Source organism: Hyaena hyaena, unplaced genomic scaffold (assembly GCF_003009895.1).
Source record: "Hyaena hyaena isolate Hyena2069 unplaced genomic scaffold, ASM300989v1 scaffold_77, whole genome shotgun sequence".
Lineage (NCBI taxonomy): Eukaryota > Metazoa > Chordata > Mammalia > Carnivora > Hyaenidae > Hyaena > Hyaena hyaena.
Window position 1 is genome coordinate 1 of NW_024080708.1, and position 23,865 is coordinate 23,865.

Consider the following 23,865-nt stretch of genomic DNA (forward strand, 5'->3'; position numbering starts at 1 on the left):
GGTATTATATAATAATTACAGGGTCTATCAATCAGGAAGAGCTAACAATTATAAATGTCCACACAACAAATATGGAGGCACCTAAATATATAAAACAATCACAAACAGAAACAATCTTATGGATAAGAATGTGCTAATAACAGGGGACTTTAATACTCCACTTACAGTAATGGATAGATCAACTAGACAGAAAATCATTAAAGAAACAATGGACTTGAAGGACACATTGGACCAGATGGACTTGACAGATATATTTAGAACTCTACATCCTGAGGCCATGGAATTCACTTTCTTCTCAAGTGCGCATGGCACATTCTCCAAGATAGACCATATACTGGGTCACAAAGAAGCCCTCAATTCATATAAAAGAACTGAGATCATACCATGCATGCTTCCAGATCACAATGCTATGAAACTTGAAATCAATCACAGGAAGAAGTCTGGAAAACCTCCAAAAACATGGAGGTTAAAGAACACCCCACTAAAGAACGAATGGGCCAATCAACCAATTAGAGAAGAAATTTTTAAAAATATGGAAACAAATGAAAATGAAAATACAACAAACCAAACTCTATGGGATGTGGCAAAGGCAGTCCTAAGAGGAAAGTATATTGGACTCCAGGCCTATTTCAAGAAATTAGAAAAAGTGCAAGTACAAAATCTAACAGCGCACCCAAAGGAACTAAAGGAAGAGCAACAAGAGCAGTCCAAACCCAGTAGGAGAAGAGAAATAATAAAAATCAGAGCAGAAATAAACAATATAGTAGCCAAAAAAAAAAAAAAAGTTGAACAGATCAGTGAAACCAAGAGTTGGGTTTTTGAAAAAAATAAACAAAATTGACAAACCTCTAGCCAGACTTCTTCTCAAAGAGAAAAGAGAACACTCAAATAGACAAAATCATGAATGAAAAAGGAGTTATTACAACCAATCCCTCAGAAATACAAGCAATTATCTAGGAACACTATGAAAGGTTATATGCCAACAAACTAGACAACTTAGAAGAAATGGAAAAATTCCTAAAAACACAGTCACTACCAAAATTCACACGGGAAGAGATAGAAAATCTGAATAGACCCATAACTAGTGAGGAAATCGAATCAGTTATCAAAAATCTCCCAACAAAGAAGAGCCCTGTGCCAGATGGCTTCCCTGGGGAATTTTTCCAGACATTTATTTTATTTTATTTTATTTTATTTTATTTTATTTTATTTTTTATAAATAGTTAATTGTCAAGTTGGTTTCCAACACCACCCAGTGCTCATCCCCACGAGAGGCCTCTTCCATGACCATCACCCTCCCTCCCCCCCACACCCATCAGTCCTCAGTTTGTTCTCAGCATTCAAGAGTCTCTCATGGTTTGCCTCCCTCCCTCTCCCCCACAATTTCCCCCCTTCTGCTCCCCCATGGTCCTCCTTTAAGTTCCTCCTAATCCTCCTATACATGCAAATATGCGGTAGCTGTCCTCTGCCTGAATCTTCTTGATCCATTCGTCTGTTGATGGACACTTAGGCTCTTTCCATGTTTTGGCTATTGTTGAGAGTGCTGCTATGAACATTGGGGTACATGTGCACCTATGCATCAGCAATCTTGTATCCCTTGGGTACATTCCTAGCAGTGCTATTGCTGGGTCCTAGGGGAGTTCTAGTGTTAATTATTTGAGGAATCTCCACACTGTTTTCCAGAGGGGCTGCACCAGTTTACATTCTCACCAAAAGTGTAGGAGGGTGCCCGTTTCTCCACATCTTCGCCAGCATCTAGAGTCCTCTGTTTTGCCCATTTTAGCCACTCTGACCGGCATGAGGTGGTATCTCAGTGTGGTTTTGATTTGTATTTTGCTGATGAGGAGGGATGCTGAGCATCGTTTCATGTGTCTGTTGGCCATCTGGATGTCCTCTTTGGAGAAGTGTCTGTTCATGTCTTCTGCCCATTTCTTCACTGGATTGTTTGATTTTCGGGTGTGGAGTTTGGTGAGTTCCTTATAGATTTTGGATATTAACCCTTTATCTAATATGTCATTTGCAACTATCTTTTCCCATTACGTTGTTTGCCTATTAGTTTTATTGATGGTTTCCTTTGCCATGCAGAATCTTTTAATCTTGATGAGGTCCCAATCGTTTATTTTTGCTCTTGATTCTTTTGCTTTTGGGGATGTGTCAAGTAAGAAATTGCTGCGGTGGAGGTCAAGGAGGTTGCTTCCTGCTTTCTCCTCTAGGATTTTGGTGGTTTCCTGTCTCACGTTCAGGTCCTTTATCCATTTTGAGTTTATTTTTGTGTATGGTGTGAGAAAATGATCTAGTTTCATTCTTCTGCATGTGGCTGTCCAGTTCTCCCAGCACCATCGGTTAAAGAGGATGTCTTTTTTCCATTGGATATTCTTCCTGCTTTCTCAAAGATTCGTTGGCTGTATACTTTTGGGTCCAATTCTGAGTATTCAATTCGATTCCATTGGTCTATATGTCTGTTTTTGTGCCAATACCATACTATCTGGATGATAACAGCTTTGTAGTAGAGGCTAAAGTCTGGGATGGTGATGCCTCCCATTTTGATTTTCTTCTTCTATATTAATTTGGCTATTCTGGGTCTTTTGTGGTTCCATACAAATTTTAGGATAGTTTGTTCTAGTTTTGAGAAGTATGCTGGTGCCATTTTGATTGGGATTGCACTGAATGTGTAGATTGCTTTGGGTAGTAATGATATTTTAACTGTATTTATTCTTCCAAGCCATGAGCATGGAATGTTTTTCCATTTCTTTGTGTCTTCTTCAATTTCCTTAATGAGTTTTCTATAGTTTTCATCATACAGATCTCTTATATCCTTGATTAGGTTTATTCCTAGGTATTTTATGTTTTTTTTGTGAAATTGTGAATGGGATCAGTTTCTTGATTTCTCTTTCTGTTGCTTCATTGTTGATGTATAAAAATGCAACTGATTTCTGTACGTTGATTTTGTACCCTACAACTTTGCTGAATTCTTGGATCAGTTCTAGTAGGCTTCTCGTAGAGTCTATTGGGTTTTCTATGGAGAGTATCATGTCTGCAAAAAGTGAAAGTTTGACTTCCTTTTTGCCAATTCTGATGCCTTTTATTTCCTTTTGTTTTCTGATGGCTGATGCTAGGATTTCCAGCACTATGTTAAACAACAGTGGTGACAGTGGACATCCCTGTAGTGTTCCTGATCTCAGGGGGAAAGCTCTCAGTTTTTCTCCGTTGAGGATGATGTTAGCTGAGAGTTTCTCATAGATGGCTTTTATGGTGTTTAAGTAAGATCCTTCTATCCTGACTTTCTCTAGGGTCTTGATCAAGAAGGGATGCTGTATTTTGTCAAATGCTTTTTCTGCATCTATTGACAAGATCATATGATTTTTATCTTTTCTTTTGTTGATGTAATGTATCACATTGATTGATTTCAGATTATGGAAGCAAACCTGCAACCCAGGAATGAATCCCACTTGATCACGGTGGATAATTCTTTTTATGTGCTGTTGAATTCGATTTCCGAGTATCTTGTTGAGGATTTTTGTGTCTGTATTCATCAAGGATATTGGCCTGTAGTTCTCCTTTTTTGCTGGGTCTCTGTCTGGCTGGGGAATCAAAGTGATGCTGGCTTCATAAAATGAGTCTGGAAGTTTTCCTTCGATTTCTATTTTTTGGAATAGTTTGAGAAGAATGTGTATTAATTTTGTTTTAAAAGTCTAGTAGATTTCCCCAGGGAAGTCATCTAGCCCAGGGCTCTTATTTGTTGGGAGATTTTTTATAACTGATTCGATTTCCTCACTTGATATGGGTCTGTTCAGGTTTTCTATTTCTTCCAGTGTGAATTTTGGTAGTGAGTGTGTGTTAAGAATTTGTGCATTTCTTCTAAGTTGTCCAATTTGTTAGCATATAGTTTTTCATAGTATTCCCGGATAATTGCTCATATTTCTGAGGGGTTGGTTGTAATTATTCCATTTTCATTCATGATTTTGTCTATTCGAGTGCTCTCTCTTTTCTTTTTGAGAAGCCTGGCTGGAGGTTTTTCAATTTTGTTTATTTTTTCAAAAAACCAACTCTTGGTTTCATTGATTTGTTCAACTCTTTCTTTGGTTTTTATATTGTTTATTTCTGCCCTGATTTTTATTATTTCTCTTCTTCTACTGGGTTTGGACTGCTCTTGTTGCTCTCCCTCTAGTTGCTTTAGGTGAGCTGTTAGATTTTGCACTTGTGCTTTTTCGAATTTCTTGAAATAGTCCTGGAGTCCAATGTACTTTCCTCTTAGGACTGCCTTCGCTGCATCCCAGAGTTTGGATTGTATTCTCATTTTCATTTGGTTCCATATGTTTTTAAATTTCTTCTCCAATTGCCTGATGGGCCCATTCATTCTTTAGTAGGGTGTCTTTTAACCTCCATGTTTTTGCAGGTTTTCCAGACTTCTTCCTGTTATTGATTTTGAGTTTCATAGCATTCTGATCTGAAAGTGTGCATGGTATGATCTCAAGTATTTTATATTTATTGAGGGCTGCTTTATGTCCCAGTATGTGATCTACCTTGGAGAATGTGCCATGCGCACTTGAGAAAAAAGTGAATTCCATAACTTCAGGATGTAGAATTCTAAGTATATCTGTCAAATCCATCTGGTCCACTGTGTGATTTAAGTCCATTGTGTCTTTATTGATTTTCTCTCTAGTTGATCTGTCCATTACTGTAAGTGGAGTATTAAAGTCCTGTGCTATTAGTCGTTCTTATCGATAAGAGTGTTTCTGTTTGTGATTGTTTTATGTATTTAGGTGCTCCCATATTCGGTGCATAGAAATTTATAATTGTTAGCTCTTCCCGATTGATAGACCTTGTAATTATTGTATAATGCCCTTCTTCATCCCTTGTTAGTGCTTTTACTTTAAAGTCCAGTTTGTCTGATATAAGTACAGGTACTCTAGCTTTTTTTTTTTTATTTCTAGGAGAGAGAGAGAGACAGCGTGAGCAGGGGAAGGTCAGAGAGAGAGGGAGTCACAGACTGAAACAGGCTCCAGCTCTGAGCTGGCAGTCAGCACAGAGCCCGATGCCGGGCTCGAACCCATGAACCGCGAGATCATGACCTAAGCGAAAGTCGGACACTTAACCGACTAAGCCACCCAGGCGCCCCATAGCTTTTTTTTTTTTTTTTACTTCCAGTAACATCATAGATATTTCTGCATCCCCTTATTTTAATCTGAAGGTGTCCTCCAATCTAAAATGAGTTTCTTGTAGACAGCAAATAGATGGATTTTGTTTTTTTATCCATTCTGCTACCTATGTCTTTTTATTGAGGGCATTTAGTCCATTTACATTCAGTGTTATTATTGAAAAATATGGGTTTAGAGTCATCGTGTCCTTTGTGGGATTTATGCTTGTGGTGGTGTCTCTGGTATCTTGAGTTCCTTAAACATTTCCCTCAGAGGGTCCCCCTCAGTATTTCTTGTAGGGCTGGTTTAGTGATGACAAATTGTTTCAATTTTTGTTTATTTGGAAATACTTTAACCTCTCTTTCTATTCTGAATGACAGGCTTGATGGACAGAGGATTCTTGGCTGCATATTTTTTCTGTTCATCACATTGAAGATTTCCTGTCATTCCTTTCTGGCCTGCCAAGTTTCAGTAGATAGGCCTGTCACCACTCTGATAGATTTCCCTTTGTATGTTAGGGCCCTTTTATCCCTAGCAGTTTTCAGAATTCTCTCTTTGTCCTTATATTTTGCCAGTTTCACTATGATATGTCATGCAGAAGATCGATTCAAGTTACGTGTGAGGGGAGTTCTCTGTGCCTCTTGAATTTCAACATCTACTTCCCTCCCCAGGTTGGGGAAGTTCTCTGCTATAATTTGTTCCAGGACTCCTTCAGTGCCTTTCCCTCTCCCTTCCTCTTCTGGAATTCCTATGATACGGATATTGTTCCGTTTGATTGTATCGCTGAGCTCTCGAACTCTCCTTTCGTGTTCCTGAATCAGTTTAATCTCTCTTGTTCTCGGCTTCTTCTTTTTCTATAATTGTGTCTTCTAAATCACTTATTCTCCTTTCTGCCTCTTGAATCAGTGCATTGGATGTCTCCACTTTATTTTGCATCTCATTTATAGCATTTTTTAATTCATCACAACTATTTCTAAGCTCCATAGTCTTTGTAGCGATAGTTTCTCTGATGTCTTCCATTTCTTTTCAAGCCCAGCGATTAATTTTATGACAATTTTTCTAAATTCTTGTTCCGTTATTTTGCTTATATCTGTTTTGTGCAGTTCTTTAGCTGTTATTTCTTCCTGGAATTTCTTTGGAGGAGAGGTGTTTCCTTTCATCATTTTGGTTAGCTTTCTATCTCTTGTTAGTTTTAAAAGCCTGCTATGCACTCTGCCCCTGTGGGTGCTGCTGTAACAAAGAAGACTCTTTGACTGACCAGGGCCTATCTGTTCAGAAAGAGTTCTTTGAATGGTATCTCTTGGTTTCTCTTGTTGGGACCTGTGTTATTTTATTTTGCTACTCGTAGTGGTATTTGGGACTCTCCACCATGTGTACTTGACTTGTTTCTTGAGGTAGCCCTGGAGAAGAAAACAGACAGACAAACACAGGGAACAAAGGCCCACAAACACACAGGCAAATACAACAAACACGCAAACTGAAATGGAAAACGAAAAAGAAAAGAGAAAAGAGGAAGGAGGGAAGGCGAATAAGAAATAAAAATACATAAAAAAGAAAAAAAGAAGAAAAGGAAAAAAGAAGAAACCCAACAGACAAAGAACACTCTAAAGCATGTAACCAGATTTCCCAGCTACAAATAGATAGCCGGGTGTGCAGTGCTGGTGGAAGGGCATAGAGAAAGAGAGAAATGACAGGGCGGGGATGAGGTGAGTTTGGAAATTAAATGAGCAGGCAGAAGGAATAAGAGGCTTTTTTTCAAAGAATGAAAGAGTGGAATATGGTTGAAGAAGAGGCGAAAGAAATGACGCTGGTGTTATCCAGAGAAACTATATAGTCTGATTACTCCAGAGAGAAAGAGATGAAAAGGTAGGTTAGTGTAGAATTTACATCTAGAAAATGGATTCAATGTGACTTTTTAAGCAAGCCAGTGACCAGAATTATTCAGGGAAGTTCATCCATGTTGGTCTTGCCTCCGCTCCGGTAAAAAAAAAAAAAAAAAAGGAAGAGGGCAGCTCTCTAGTAGGGATGGGCGTGGTTTGGTCCACTGCGTTCCACGGATTCCTGCCTTGGCGGTTGTGGGGAGAAGAGTGGAGGCACTCCAGTCCCTTCTTGAACTGTATTCGTGGAATGAGAAGAGCCTAGGGAGCGCCTACTCCATCACCATCTTCTCTCTCCAGAAACATAGATAATCTTCATCTGTTAAGTTTCAGGATCATAATCTGATAATTTGGTCTAGGATGAAAGAGAGGGTACATACACAAGTGAATTTTGATTCCTAAGTAACTAAAATAGTTTGCATAACAGGCCCAATTCTAAGAAGGTCCCAGTGGGATGCCCAACGGATAGACAATGTGCTCAAATTTCTCAGCATTCTGGGAATTCAGACACTTTTACATGGTGTTATATTGTTACCTGCCAATACCTTTTCACTGCAGCCACAATACCTGTGAAAACAGTGGGCAGGATATGTGCTACTATGTCAAATATCTGGAGAAGAGATGTTAACCTATGGGATTGACTGGGCCTAATCCTTTACCATTCCTGCACCCTGCTTTGTTTTTGTAGAGTTTTGAGCAGTGGCATCTCCTTTCATGTCTGGGAAACTTTATTAATGTAAACTTGATCCAGCTAACCACACAGTCCAAGCCAATCTTGAGTTGCCACTAATACCTTTTGCTGTAGGAGCCAGTTTCTTATGAGACCTCACTACTGAAGTAGGATTAGGGAATAATTTTAATGGTAAAGAGTGGTATTAAAGTGGTGTATTACTTACTGCCTTCGCAATAGTATCCCAGTTGTACCAACCAGTGCTACTAAAATTATGAAGAAAACTTTCTGTCCCCATGGATTTGACAACCACCCGATCTCTCATTAGAAAGCCAAATTTGTATTCCTGCTTTGGAGGGTGCTATTCAAAGCTCTCCACATTTGCATCCACCTGTCACCATCTGCATATGGGTGACCAGGTGCATTCTTTAAATGAGCTCTTAGAAGCATCCCTCTGTGCTACATCTCCTACACACAGCAGGTACATTTGTTTCCCAACCTAGTGATCATGAGATTCACATAAAGAAAGCCACTGCACACCTCTTCAGAGCAATTAGTGGGGTTTTTTGTTGTTGTTTTTTATTTAGCCTTCCACAACTCCTATGGCTGGCCGGAACCTAAAGGATATAGAGACCAGCAAACAGAAGTTCTAGGATTTCCCTCTGGTGTGCCTACAGTGAGAACAAGAAAGATGTTGGCCAATTTCTGAGTCCAGCAGGAGCTTTTCTATTGCCTGTGCCCCTACTTGGATGGCTACCTGAAGCTCCTAAAAGAGGTGGTCAGCTTGATAGCATTTTTACTCTGTCTTCTCCTCTGTATATTTTACCATTCTCTGTGTCTTCTAGGTTACTGCTCAACTGGCCCAATGACCAAAGGCAGGAAACAGTATGTATTGTGGCAAAGGTAATTGCCCACACTGTTGCCATGTCCTTTAAAAGCTTCTTGCATGCCCATACTACTGCAGTTTGCTGTCTTAAGTGTTGGGAAGGAGTCTAGGTTTTACCGCCAACTCCTAGTCCCTCTTCTCATTGGCTGTTTTCAGACTCTATTATTACTGAGTGGAGCCAGCTATTCTTCGCTCTTGAGAGCTAAGTGCACACATATCTCTTCAACTCTGCATTCAGTGATGTCACACTGGTGTCCTTAAATTATCTATAACAGGAGTATTTATATCATGAAAATTTGACAAACACTACAAATCAGAGCCCCGCCTCCCCCAAAGGGCCAGTTACACATTGACCAGCAAACCATTGCTTATACCTTACCTCTCCAATCTTTGACAAGTCCTATTTTGTTTTATGGCCTAGAAAGTATATTTTTCCTTCCTCTGAACATACAATTTTTGAGGTAGCTGTTTCAGGGAACACTTTTTTATTTCAAATGATCACATCAGGGGACAAGAAGTATCCCCCCTCTTTGGACTATCTAGGTATAAAGTACATCTCTCTGATCAGAACTACAATAATTCCTCTGGCTCAGCTTGTCAGAAGCAGGGTATCAGACAAGCTTTAGAGTCCATTTAGCTCTTTGGGGTTTCTATTTGCATTTCCTAGAGTAAGGCTGTGGCAGTGGTGCATGGCCGCCAAGTGACAGCCCAGGATCAGAATTATGGAGTTTTTAAACTAAGCCTTTGCTGTCAAAACTCCCATTCCTGTACAAAATCACTGGTGATTGCTAGTGGTACTCTTATTTTGCATGGAATACATTCTGTTCTAGGATTTAAGGTAGTGTTGGTCATATTACATAACTGGTCTCTTCATTGGCAGATAGCAAAACTAATAACAAATGCTCACATAGTACTTACTATGTACTAATTACTATTCTAAGTGTTTTACATACATTGACTAATTTAATCTCCACATAGACCCTAAAATTGGTACTAATATATCCCCATTTTACAGATGAAGAAGACACTGAGACATAAGAAGTTTAAGTAACTTGCTTAAGGTCACATAGACAGCAATTAACAGAATCAAGATAAAGACCTAGGCTGTCAGTCTGTAGATTATGCTCTTAAATACTACATTAAGTACTATATAACAACTACATAGTTCGGTACTAACACAATAATGTCAGCAAGACTCCTGCTATAGCACATTTGACGCCTCAACAGAGCCAACATGTGCTTGACACTTCCATTCAGGAGGATCTTTTCTGAGCACTGGATTTCTTTTCTGGTAGTGAATTTCAGTTCCTGGCTTGGGGCTGGAATTAAGTGATTTTTCCTCAGAGCACAGTTCTGAGATGATCTCAAGGGTATAGACCCCAAGCTCCACCCTCTGAATTTCAAAGCTGGCATACCCAAGGATATTAAGAGTTGACCTGTATTTTCCAATACAACTGTCAACATTCCCTGTCTAACACACACTAAAATCATCTGCCTGCAACATATTGCCCATGGGCAACTGTGAAGAGTGTGTCCAAAGACTGGGAAAGCAGGTGTGCCTATTTTCCAGAGGATCTGGTCCAGTTGTGTACTAGAGCTGGCATGTACTTGCTTGTGAGAGCCACTGTTGTGTTTTTAGCAATGTTGCAAGCTAGCTGTGAGCATAGTTAGCATTAAAGTTAAATCATACAAACTTTCAAATCAATTATATAAAAATAAAAAATACTCAAACCTTATCACTTTCTAATTATTCTAGTACATTTTCACCATCTATGCTCCGAAGGTTATTTATATTTATTACATCTGTATGGTGGAAATAGTATATAATAGTGTGCTATGGCATATCTGTTTCCAACTCCAAGTGCAGTGATGTCATGTTGGCAGTATGAAGCATGATGGCTTGAAATTTGCTATAGTGGGAATACTTATGAAAATTAACAAGCACAACAAATTTGGGCTTCTCCTTCTGGAAAGCTACTTATTAAACATTCACTAGGACATCATCAGGTTCAGTTTCCTTATCTACAGTGGCATTGCTTTCTCCAACCAGAGACACTTTCAGCCCAACAATATAAGGCCTATGTGCTATAAAGTAAGAACTCACAGCAGCAAGTGGGCTCTTACCTCCAGATCAAGGCCTTGAAGCCCCAATGTCCTCTATACAAAGTCTCACTTATCTGAGATGACATAGCAATGCCAGTCAGTTCACAAGTATATACCTGCTTCCTTCCATGTGCCAGCCACTGTTTTAGGCGCTGGTGATATGACAACAAAACAGACCAAATTATTCACCTTATTATGGTTTCATTCTGGCCTGGGATGCACAAAGATTAAAAAATAAGCAAGTAAGAAAACATATAAATAACATGATTTCATATAGGCATGTAATGAACATAGGGTTGAGAGGCTATGGGGTGGTTACTTTAGAGTGGGTGGCCAGGATAAACCTATCTAATTTAGTTACATTTAAGTTGAGATGTGAATGGTGAAATTAAGTTGAGAGCTGAACAATCCATGAAATAATCCATGGAAAAGTGTTTCAAGCAGAATAAATAGCAAGTGCAAAGGCCCTGAGACAGGAAAAAGCTATGTTTGCTTCTATCCTAGTGCTTAAGAGCATAGGTTCTGGATTTAGTCCACTTGGGATTATTACTGACCCAGCCATCTGCTCTGTGATCCTTGAAAAAACATTTAATTTCTCTGTCCTTAAGTTTCCTTATCTTTAAAATATATATAATAATAGAACAGGCATCATAAATAGCCGTGAGGCTTAAATGAAATAATGCATGTAAACTGCTTAGTACACCTCCAGGCATATAGTAAGTAATCAATAAATACCACTATTATTACTATTTTTTAAAACCTTTCATATTTATTAATATTTGATTTTTCAAGCCACTTTATTGAGGTATGGTCAACATAAAAAAAACAGTACATATGTAATGTATATAACTTAATGAGTTTGGGGATATGTACACTCCAGTGAAACCATCAAAACAATCAAAGCAATAAATTTATCCACCACCTTCAAAAGATTCCTTCTGCCCCTTTTATTTAAAAAAATTAAAAATACCAGTTTACATTCCCACCAAAAGGCAGAGAAGGACAAATATCATATGTTTGCATGTATAGGAGGATTAGGAGGAACTTAACTGAGGAGCAAGGGGGAGAAGAAAGGGGGAAATGGTGGGGGAAAGGGAGAGAGGCAAACCATGAGAGACTCTTGAATGCTGACAAAAACTGAGGACTGATGGATGTGGGGGGGGGGGGGGATGGGCATGGAGGAGGGCACTTGTGGGGATGAGCACTGGGTGTTATGTGGAAACTAATTTGATAATAAACTAGTTGTAAAAAAATTAAAAATAATTTTTCTTTTCCAGAGCAGCTGCACCAGTTTGCATTCCCACCAACAGTGCAAGACAGTTCCCTTTCTCCACATCCTTGCAGCATATGTTGTTTCCTGAGTTGTTAACTTTAGACACTCTGACCAGTATGAGGTGGTATCTCAGTGTGGTTTTGATTTGTATTTCCCTGATGATGAGGGATGCTGAGCATTGTTTCATGTGTCTGTTGGCCATCTGGACTCTTTCTTTGGAAAAGTGTCTATTCATGGCTTCTGCCCATTTCTTCACTGGATTATTTGGTTTTTGGGTGTTGAGTTTGGTAAGTTCTTTATACATTTTGGATACTAACCCTTTATCCAATATGTCATTTGCAAATATTTTTGCCAATTCATCAGTTGCCTTTTAGCTTTGTTGATTGTTTCCTTTGTAGTGCAGAAGATTTTTATCTTGATGAGGTCCCAGTAGTTCATTTTTGCTTTTAATTCCCTTTCTTTTGGAGATGTGTTGAGCAAGAAATTGCTGTGGTTGAGGTCAAAGAGGTGTTGCCTGCTTTCTCCTCTGGGGTTTTGATAGTTTCCTGTCTCACATTTAGGTCTTTCATCCATTTTGAGTTTATTTTTCTGTATGGTATAAGAAAGTGGTCTAGTTTCATTCTTCTGCATGTTGCTGTCCAGTTCTCCCAGCACCATTTGCTAAAAGACTGTCTTTTTTCCATTGGGTGCTCTTTCCTGCTTTGACAAAGATTAGTTGGCCATACATTTGTGGATCCAATTCTGGGTTGTATTGTATTCCATTGATCTATGTGTCTGATTTTGTGCCAATACTATACTGTCTTCATGATGACAGCTTTGTAGTAGAGACTGAAGTCTGGGATGGTGATGCCTCCCGTTTTGGTTTTCTTCTTCAATATTACTTTGGCTATTCAGGGTCTTTTGTGGTTCCATACAAATTTTAGGATAGTTTGTTCTAGATTTGAGAAAAATGCAAGTGCAATTTTGATTGGGATTGCATTGAACGTGTAGATTGCTTTAGGTAGTATTGACATTTTAACAATATTTATTCTTCCAATCCATGAGCATGGAATGTGGATAGAACTGGAAAGGATTATGCTAAATGAAATAAGTCAGTCAGAGAAATACAGATATCATATGTTTCCATTCATATGTGGGAATTGAGGAACTAAACAGAACACCATGGGGGAAGGGATTGGAAAAAATATAGTTACAAACAGAGAGGGAGGGAGGCAAACCATAAGAGACTCTTAAATACGGAGAACAAACTGAGGGTTGATTGGGGGGTGGGGAGAGGGGCAAATGGGTGATGCGCATTGAGGAGGGCACTTGGGATGAGCACTGAGTGTTGTATGTAAGCGATGAACCATGGGAATCTAGCGCCAAAACCAATAGCACACTGTACACACTGTATGTTAGTCAATTTGACAATAAATTATGTTAAAAATATATTTTATTTTGGGGCAAGGGGATGTAACCTATAATATACTGTCTCAGCAAAATTTTAAATATGCAATAGAGCATTTAATTCTAGAACCTACATTATACAGTAGATCTCCAAAATGTATTAATCTTGCATAGCTGAAACATTGTACCTTTGACCTACACCTTTATATTTTTTCTTCCACCCGCCCCTGTTACAACTATTCTACTCTCCAGTTCTTTGAGTTTTACTATTTTTGATTCCTCATAAAAATGAGATCATGCAGTATTTGTTTTCCTGTGTCTGGTTTATTTCACTTCACATAATGTCCTCCAGGTCCACCCATGCTGTCACAAATAGCAGGTCATTTTTCAGTTTAAATACTATTCAATTGTATGTATATGCTCCATTTTCTTTATCCATTCATTCATTGACATTTAGGTTGTTTCCATATCTTGGCTGTTGTGAATAGTGCTGCAATGAACATGGGAGTTTGGGTATCGCTTCAAGATCCTAACTTCAATTTCTTTGGATATATATCCAAAAGTATAATTGCTGGATCATATGGTTGTTCTATTTTTAGTAGTTTTGAGAAACCTCCATACTGATTTCCATAGTGGCTGCACCAGTTTACATTCCTATCTTATTACTATTATTATTAACCCCTATGGTGGGCACTGCCTGTGGAGGAGATCAGTAACTCTGGAGACATTCCATGAAACAGTGAATGGAAGAAAGTTACCAGAGTTTGGTACAGTCTATTATGCAGTGTCCACCCTTCCCTGAGGCCTCAGATGTTTTTGGCTACAAGTCCTCAAAGTAGGGGTGCCTAGGTGGCTCAGTTGGTTAAGCCTCTGACTTGGGCTCAGGTCATGATATCACAGTTCTGGAATTTGAGCCCTGCTTCAGGCTCTCTGGTGACAGTTTGGAGCCTGGATCCTGCTTTGGCTTCTGTGTCTTCCTCTTTCTCTGCCCCTCCCCTGCTCACACTCTGTCTCACTCTCTCAAAAATAAATAAACATTAAAGTAATGTTTTTTAAAAGTCCTCAAAGTACTTAACTGCTTCAAATTTTTTTTTAATGTTTTATTTATTTCTGAGAGAGAGAGAGAGACAGACAGACAGACAGACAGGCAGACAGCGTGAGCAGGGGAGAATCAGAGAGAGAAGGACAGACAGAATCGGAAGGAAGCAGGCTCCAGGCTCTGAGCTAGCTGTCAGCACAGAGCCTGACATGGGGCTTGAACCCACGAACCGTGTGATCATGACCTGAGCTGAAGTCGGACGCTTAACCGACTGAGCCACCCAGGCGCCCCACTACTTAACTGCTTCAAAAGTCAGGCTTTCCAATTTATAACAAAACCATACAGTTATCAAGTGTTTCATTTTCCCCTTCCTCCCTGGATCACACAGAACACTGCCCACCCTGGGGGATATTGGGGCAGCAGGTGGAGAAACTGTCATACTAACTGCGTAGGACTCCAGGGCTCAGGTTACTGCTCAGTTCATATATTCTGCCTTAGAATACAAGGTTAAGACAACAGCTTGCTGCAGGGATTCATTTACTTCCCTTGACGAGACCCCATGTTTCTTTCTAGCTTTGAAAAATGGAGCATTCTACCCCTACCTGAATGGTAATGATCACCACATGCACATGCTGATTTCCAATCTCCAGGACCAGTTCTGTGAGTCATCACTATGAAATTGGTCCTTTGGGGACCTGTAATTGTGTTCATTTCCTGGAAGGTGGCAAGTAGAAGTTTCAACTCAGCCAAAGCATATTTACTGTAATATGATTTGGCCTAAACAATGTCCTAAGTATCTTTAGCACCTAGTGCAATGGAAGAGAGCATAGCATTTGACAGTGGTTTAACATAGATGCTCAGATTCAGGCTACCTTGATTTGAATCCCAGCTCTTCCAATTACTATATTACCTTTGGGTAAGTTACTTAAATTTTCTGGGTCTTAGTTTTATAATCTATAAAATAGGGATAAGAACAGAACCAGGGACATAACAAGTGCTCAATAAATGTTGGCCATTATTTTAATGATTGACATCTTATATAACCTCCCACACAGTCTGTTCTCCATCTGGATGGTATCCTATTTTATTTTTTGACTGGTTTTCAAAACCAAAGCAAAACAAAACAAAGCAAAAATGTGGTCTGGCCAGTCTAGAACTACCTATAGTAACATTACTCTTGAACCCACACTGTAGAGTGGAGATTCCAAAGGCCTGAGGTGGAATTTTTTTCTCCAGCTTTATTGAAGTATAATTCACAAATTAAAATTGCATACATTTAAGGTGTACAATGTGATGGTTTAATATATATGTATACATTATAAAATGATTACTACAATCAAGTTAAATTAACACATCTATTACCTTACATATTTATATTTTCATTTATTTTTTGGTATAGTGAGAACACTTAAGATATACTCTCTTAGCAAATTTCAAGTATACAGTATAGTATGCCACAATTCTACTCTCTGGCTCTATGAGTTTTACTTCTTTAGACTCCGGAGGTAAAGTTCTTGAACCAACTCCTGTCTGCCCTAGATGCTAATCATCCAGGTATAGTATCCCCTTAGGTCAATCAAGGATGTTTATAAATGCCTGAAGTTGACCAAATGCTTATGAGCTCTTATCTACCATTTCTCTGCCCTGACATTTAAAAAAAAATTTTTTTACAAATAGTTTTATTGTCAATTTGGTTTCCATATAACACCCAGTGCTCATCCCAAGTGTCCTCCTCCATGCCCATCTGCCCTGACATTTTAATTGTGAACCTTTACCTAAGAGGAATGGGTTCTTCTAATCTTTTATCATAGCCTTGGCCATAAAAGGCTCTGTTCACCTCTGCTTAGGTTCTGGTCTATCCAACTAGGCCATCCCCTAGGGAAGCTGATTCCTCCAGTATCATTTTAGGGGACCATTCTATCACAGAAGAACCCCAGTACTAGTACATACTTTCCCTGTTTGATTCTCCACTCCAGGAAGCTTGTTGTGGACATCATAATGCTTTGGAAAAGAAAGCTACTAACCATCAAAACTCTTATGTTGTAACTTCCTCAAAGGTCCCAATGCTTGGTGACAGAATATTTGGATCATGGAAGTCTAGAGCAACTTACACACAGTGGCTCTCTTACTGCTGGTTTACCCTCCAGGAACAAGAGGTATGTACTTAGGATACCAGCAAAGCAGAGGTTCCAAAAAACTAAGAAATATATTTGGAAAATTTTTGACATAAAAAAACCCCACCAAAATAGCGTCTCAAGTAAAACAACTGTGCACTTCTCTAATGCCTATTTACAGTTTGGTATTGTTTATATTTTCAAATATAGACACAAAATATATACATTTCTCTGCTTAAGTCTTCTAAAGGTTTACCATCTAGCTGCCATGTGTTACATTACTCTAGTGGTTAGAGCTTGCCATCTGCTATATCCTATGCAGCAATAATTTCTAAGGGGATCCTAGAATTCGGAGTACTATGAGATGGGAAGGCAACTTTACTCAAGGAAATTTAGGTAACAGGAAATTTTGTTGTTGTCAAGACCCGGATACAACTAGCAGAAGTGGTTAACCAGTGGGGCACCTGGGTGACTCAGTTGGTTGGGTGTCTAACTTCAGCTCAGGTCATGATCTCATGGCTCATGAGTTCAAGTCCCGTATCGGGCTCTGTGCTGACAGCTCAGAGCCTGGAGCCTGCTTCATATTCTGTGTCTCCCACTCTCTCTGCCCTTCCCCTGCACTCTCACTCTCTCTGCCTCTCTCTCTCTTTCTGTCTCTCTCTCCCTCTCAAATAAATAAACATTAAAAAAATAAAAAAAGAATTTGTTCAGCAAGGGCCACAAAAAGTTGACTATAGAGAGTGGCACCTCATTGAGTTTTCAAGGTCACTCATAGTTGGTCTTTGGTGGTGCCTGCTTTCTGACATTATTCCAGCTGCCCAGCTGTTTGTGGCTCATCCCAGACCTTAAATACAGGGTCTCTGGGAAATCTGCCAACTAATATGACCCTCTCCGGAACACCGTGAACTCTGACACCTGCATCTAGGTCAAAGATAAGTCCAGGCAACCCAAAGACCAGTTTCTTCCACTCACTACACCAATATGCTCTTAGGACACTATCACATTGAAATTAATTCCCATTCTGACCCTTTTTCATAGCTATAAAGCCACCCTTGTGATGGCAGTAGGTGTTCTAACAACAACAACAAAAAGTCATGTTGTATCCTGAGTCTGACTCCATCCATAGCCTCCATTCAGTTATTTGCTCAATAAATTGCCTAGCATTCTGAGTATTGTGGAAACAGTATTGAAAAGGAGCAACAAGGTTCTTGACCACATAGATGCTATGGACTGGAGAAAAGGAGATAATAATCAAGTAAACAGATAGCTAAATCAACCATTCCAATATGCAAACGTTGATGAATTCCACCAAGAAAATTAATGGAATAATATATTTAAAAAGCCATTGGTAGGAGTCAACTCTAGACAATGTGATTAGAAAAGACTTCTTTGAGGAGGTAATACTGGAAGGACAGAAAGGAACAAGGCATTCAAGGAACGTGCAGGCAGAAGGAAGAGTGAGTGCAAAGGCCCAATGGCAGGAAAAAGTCTAGGTTTCAGAAACAGAAGGAAAGGGCTGAAGAATGGTGAGTCAGTGAGAAACTGCTACTGAAACTGAAATGAAGATGTAAAGGTAGGTAGAGTCCACCATCACCTTATTTATCTTACAAGATCCCTTGCCTCTGTGGACTTCCCAGCCATCTGGCCCACCTTCATCCATCTGTGTACTGTCCACCTACAGACTGAGTCAAAGAATTTAATCAGTCCAATGCTACAAGAATCTCTCTGCTGCTATACCGCCTACCAGCCACATGACTGGTCCACCTACTTCACCATGGCAGAAGTTGCCTGTAACATCTCACTGTACTCCTGCTTTGCAGACACCTCATTTCATAGCAACTATAGTCTTAGCCTCACTATTTTTTTCATTTCTAGTAATCAGAGACATACTTGTAGCCAGCTTGTACCCTGGGGAAGCTATAGGATGCCCAGAAAACTCCCTAGGGCATCTTCTGGAAAGCCAAAGACCAACACAAAAGATAGACTTACCAGTAATGGGCACAGGATGGAGGAAAGTTAAAGAGAATCTAGATATGGAAGATAATGTCTGGGTTGCCTCTAGGCACACATCCACCACAGAAGCTCAGGCATCAATGCCTGGCAACTTTTAAGATTTCTGTCATCAACCGTGTATTTCTATGAGACCAGCATCTTTCTGACACCATGTCCTTTGGTGAGCATCAACCCTGTTCTAGAGATGTTCCCTGCTACACTTGACCCACTGAAATCTCATCTTTCATTCAACACTTTAGTCACCCTCCCAGATGACCTAGGATGAAAAAAATACTAATATGGCATAGAGAAAGTACAAGGATCATGTTGACAGGAAGGCTAGATCAACACCTGCCCTGATTGGGGGGCTGGGAAACAGTCAAAGGACAGGTGTTGGGAACCTACCTCTCACATTTGGTCAGCAAGTCAGAATTCATAAGGCAAATGTAGGAAAATCCCAGGATCCACCACCTGTCACAAGGAGTTTGAAAGGGAATACTGTCTGCTCTGTTGTCATCTGGTTTTTTTTTTTTTACAGTGGCAAAATTTTACCATTTAATCAATCATCCATATTCCATTTTTTCAATTTCTTTTTTTTCTTTTCTTTTTTTTTTTTTTTTTTTTACAAATAGTTTATTGTCAAATTGTCATCTGTTTTAATGCTTCCAGAAGAGCCATGATGGTAGTCATTGGACCTGGATGAAAAATCCACTGAAGTCACATGCATTCTGACATAGTCTTTCATTATTCTAGGCTTCCCTCTCGTCCCCACTCCCAGCCTCTCCCTAGCTATACAACATCTCTTGCTGACTTCCTTCAGTTTCAATCTTCCTCAAATTCATACCTTGACTCCGCAGCTTGGTTTAAACCCATGTAGATTAGAAACTTGATTTTGGATTGTATTCATAGCTCTAACCTGGAATTTCCTTAGAGCAGTGCTTAAAGTAGCTTCCCCTGGAATCCATTCAGTGCAATAATCACAATGAAGAGGAGCAAAAGTAGGAGAAGAAGAACAGGAAGAGTTAACACTTACAGAGCACTACTTACTAAGTATCAGGCATCGTACTAAGCATATGTTCATGATCTCCTTTGATGCTTGAAAAACTCTATGAAATACTATCATTATCCTCATTTTCTAGACAAGAAATATAAGGCTCACTGAAGTTAACTGGCTTGTCAAGATCATACTGATAGACAGAGACATACAGAGCTGGGAATCCAACCCAGATTCATTCAACTCCAGAAGCCCTGCTCTTAACTATTCAGTCCCTGCTACATACCAGGTCAGGTCTGCAGCAAAGGAGGAGAGTCAGACAAACCCCAGCCACCTTTAGTACCACCTCCCCTCTGAATGTGGTCAGCATTATTATACCCAAGGCCATAGACACTGCAAACAAGGCAGCTATGGAGTGAGCGAAGGAAAACTCTTCCAAGATTGCCACCCCTGCAAACTTCTTTTCTTGACCTCTTCTGGCTACCTTTGTATCTTGGGTTTTAGCTTTCATCCAGACCAATTTGGGTTTAGTTACCTTGTAGCACAAGATATTACCACTTCTGGTTATTGTCTGTAGACTCTTAACCTCTTAAAAACATAGGTGACAAGCATTACTGCCCCAACATCTGACCTAGGCAAAGAAGAGTTTTATCACGCACATGCTCAAGAGTGCCATAATTTGCCCTGCAAAGCCCACCAAAACCAGGGACCTTGTGTGGTTTCTGCTGGGACCCACTGAGGCTGAGAGTCTGTGCTTATGGATGAGGTTTGTCTATTCCTGTCTTCTGTAATATACCTAGAGCATGGTTGCCATTTTTCCTATATGTAAGTTAATAACTTGTTTCTCCAGCCACCTTATAAGGGAACAGCAATGACAGACAACTCCTGACGACCAGGTCTGTGAACCACAAGATGGCCATATCTAGGTGAATGTGGAGGAGCACATCAAAAGATATTTTTCATGCCTAATTTTTATCAAATATGGTTAAACTTTGGATGAAACACAAATCGGATTATCCACCACTCTGCTTAAATCTTTTAATAGCTCACCCTTGCTTATGTGGAATGTCAAAGTTAATGAGTTAATACAGCTTCCAAGGCCTACTATGATGTAGCATTCAAATGTTTTTCAGGATCAAAAGTGAAAACTACATTTTATCCAGTGTCTACCTTTCTCCTTGGTCCTCCAGGTTTTAACTGCTGTAAGCCCACAACATTCAGCCACTTTCTGGAAATAACATGTTCTTCCCTTTATATAGTTTACCCTTTTCTTAGGCTCTATCCCATCTGTCTATCTTAAGCTCAGAACCCAGGAAGCATTTTTACTAGGAAAGCTGGCCTGCCTCTAGAGCCCAGATGCTTATCAAGTGCCCATATCCTAAGCCAAAGTCCTAGGCCTTTTGTAAGTATGTGGGCAACAGGTACTATATAGCTTGAATGTTCAGCACAGGTTTGGGGACCAATTAGACCAGAGTTTAACTCTTGGCTCTGCCTCTCATTAGCTATGTAACCCATCTGCCTCGATTTCCTTCTATAAAGTAGGGATGATAATAATTGTGCCTGCTCTCATAATGTTGTTACAAGAATTATAGGAACTAATTCATATAAATCCCTCAGGGACTTACCAGTCATGTGGCTTGATACCCTGATATTTATCTATGTTATTATTATTAAGTTTTCTTCTTTTACTTTGAGAGACAGAGAGAGAGAGATGGGGGGGAGACAGGAGAAGGAGACAGAATCCCAAGTAGGCTCTGCACTATCAGCGTAGAGCCCGACACAGGGCTCAAACCTACACACTGTGAGATCATGATCTGAGCTGAAATCAAGAGTCAGATGCCCAACCGACTGAGCCACCAACGTGCCCGGATTCCCTGATATTTATAAGTGAGAGTAAAGGCTCTGTAATTAGAGAGACTTGGATTCAGATAGACTTGGATTCAGATTCCTGGTCTTCCACTTGTTACCTGTGTGACTTTTGACAAACTAACCTCTGAGACCTTCTCTTTACCTGTGAAATGAAGGTAGTAATAGAGTTGGTGGGAGGATTAAATGATTCACAGGAAAGTGCTTAGCATAGTTTCTGGCACATAAAAAAAACACTCAATAAATGCTATTAGTCTGACTGTAATGATCGCTGGTATTATTACTACCATTATTAATATTGCTGTTAGTAGTAGTAGTATGGTGATGAATTGTGGAAGTCCTAAAGCCCTCCACCTGCACAAATGAAGTCTCAGTGCTCTCTGTTTTTTATTTCTCTTTTTTATTATGGTAAAATACACATAAAATTTACCACATTAACCATTTGAAAATGTGTACTTCAGTATAAATTATGCTCATAATGTTACACAACTATCATCACTAACTAGTTCCAGAACATTTTAATCACCTCAAACGGATACTCCATACCCATTAAGCAATTGGTCCCCATTTCTTCCTCTCTCAACTCTTGGATAAAGCTAATCTGTTTTCTGCTTATGTGAATTTGCCTATTCTAGAGAATTCATATAATTGGAATCACACAATATGTGGCCTCTTGCTACTCGCTTCTTTCACTTACGATAATGTTTTGAAGGTTCAGCCACATAGCATTGAATAGTACTCCATTCCTTTTTATTTTTTTTTTATTTTTTTTTAAGATTTTTTTTTCAAATAGTTTATTGTCAAATTAGTTTCTACATAACACTCAGTGCTCATCCCCAAAGTGCCCTCCTCCATGCCCATCCCCCCCTCCCCCCCACATCCATCAGTCCTCAGTTTTTGTCAGCATTCAAGAGTCTCTCATGGTTTGCCTCTCTCCCTTTCCCCCACCATTTCCGCCCTTCTTCTCCCGCTTGTTCCTCCGTCAAGTTCCTCCTAATCCTCCTATACGTGCAAACATATGATATTTGTCCTTCTCTGCCTGACTTATTTCGCTCAGCATAACACCCTCAAGGTCCATCCATGTTGCTACACATGGCCAGATTTCATTGTTTCTCATTGCCATGTAGTATTCCATGGTATAGATAAACCACATCTTCTTGATCCATTCATCTGTTGATGGACACTTAGGCTCTTTCCATGTTTTAGCTATTGTGGAGAGTGCTGCTATGAACATTGGGGTACATGTGCTCCTATGCCTCAGCATTTCTGTATCCCTTGGGTAAATTCCTAGCAGTGCTATTGCTGGGTCATAAGGGAGTTCTATTGTTAGTTTCCTGAGGAACCTCCACACTGTTTTCCAGAGGGGCTGTACCAGTTTACATTCCCACCAACAGTGTAGGAGGGTGCCCGTTTCTCCACATCCTCGCCAGCATCTAGAGTTCTCTGATTTGCTCATTTTAGCCACTCTGACTGGCGTGAGGTGGTATCTCAGTGTGGTTTTGATTTGTATTTCCCTGATGAGGAGGGATGCTGAGCATCGTTTCATGTGTCTGTTGGCCATCTGGATGTCCTCTTTGGAGAAGTGTCTGTTCATGTCTTCTGCCCATTTCTTCACTGGGTTGTTTGTTTTTCGGGCGTGTAGTTTGGTGAGTTCCTTATAGATTCTGGATATTAACCCTTTGTCTGATATGTCATTTGCAACTATCTTTTCCCATTCCGTTGGTTGCCTATTAATTTTCTGGGTTGTTTCCTTGGCTGTGCAGAAGCTTTTAATCTTGATGAGGTCCCAACAGTTTATTTTTGCTCTTGATTCCCTTGCTTTTGGGGATGTGTCAAGTAAGAAGTTGCTGCGGTGGAGGTCAAGGAGGTTGTTTCCTGCTTTCTCCTCTAGGGTGTTGATAGTTTCCTGTCTCACGTTCAGGTCCTTTATCCATTTTGAGTTGATTTTTGTGCATGGTGTGAGAAAATGATCTAGTTTCATTCTTCTGCATGTTGCTGTCCAGTTCTCCCAACACCATCTGTTAAAAAGGCTGTCTTTTTTCCATTGGATATTCTTTCCTGCTTTGTCAAAGATCAGTTGGCTGTATACTTTTGGGTCCACTTCTGAGTTCTCAATTCTGTTCCATTGGTCTATGGGTCTGTTTTTGTGCCAATACCATACTGTCTTGAGGATTGTAGTAGAGGCTGAAGTCTGGGATGGTGATCCCTCCCGTTTTGGTTTTATTTTTCAGAATTACTTTGGCTATTCGGGGTCTTTTGTGGTTCCATACAAATTTTTGGATAGTTTGTTCTAGTTTTGAGAAGTATGCTGGTGCAATTTTGATTGGAATTGCATTGAATGTGTAGAGTGCTTTAGGTAGTAATGACATCTTAACTATATTTATTCTTCCTATCCATGAGCATGGAATGTTTTTCCATTTCTTTGTGTCTTCTTCAATTTCCTTACTCCATTCCTTTTTAAAGCTGAATAATATTGCATTGAATGGAAATACCAAAATCTGTTTATCTACTCATTCATTGATGGCCA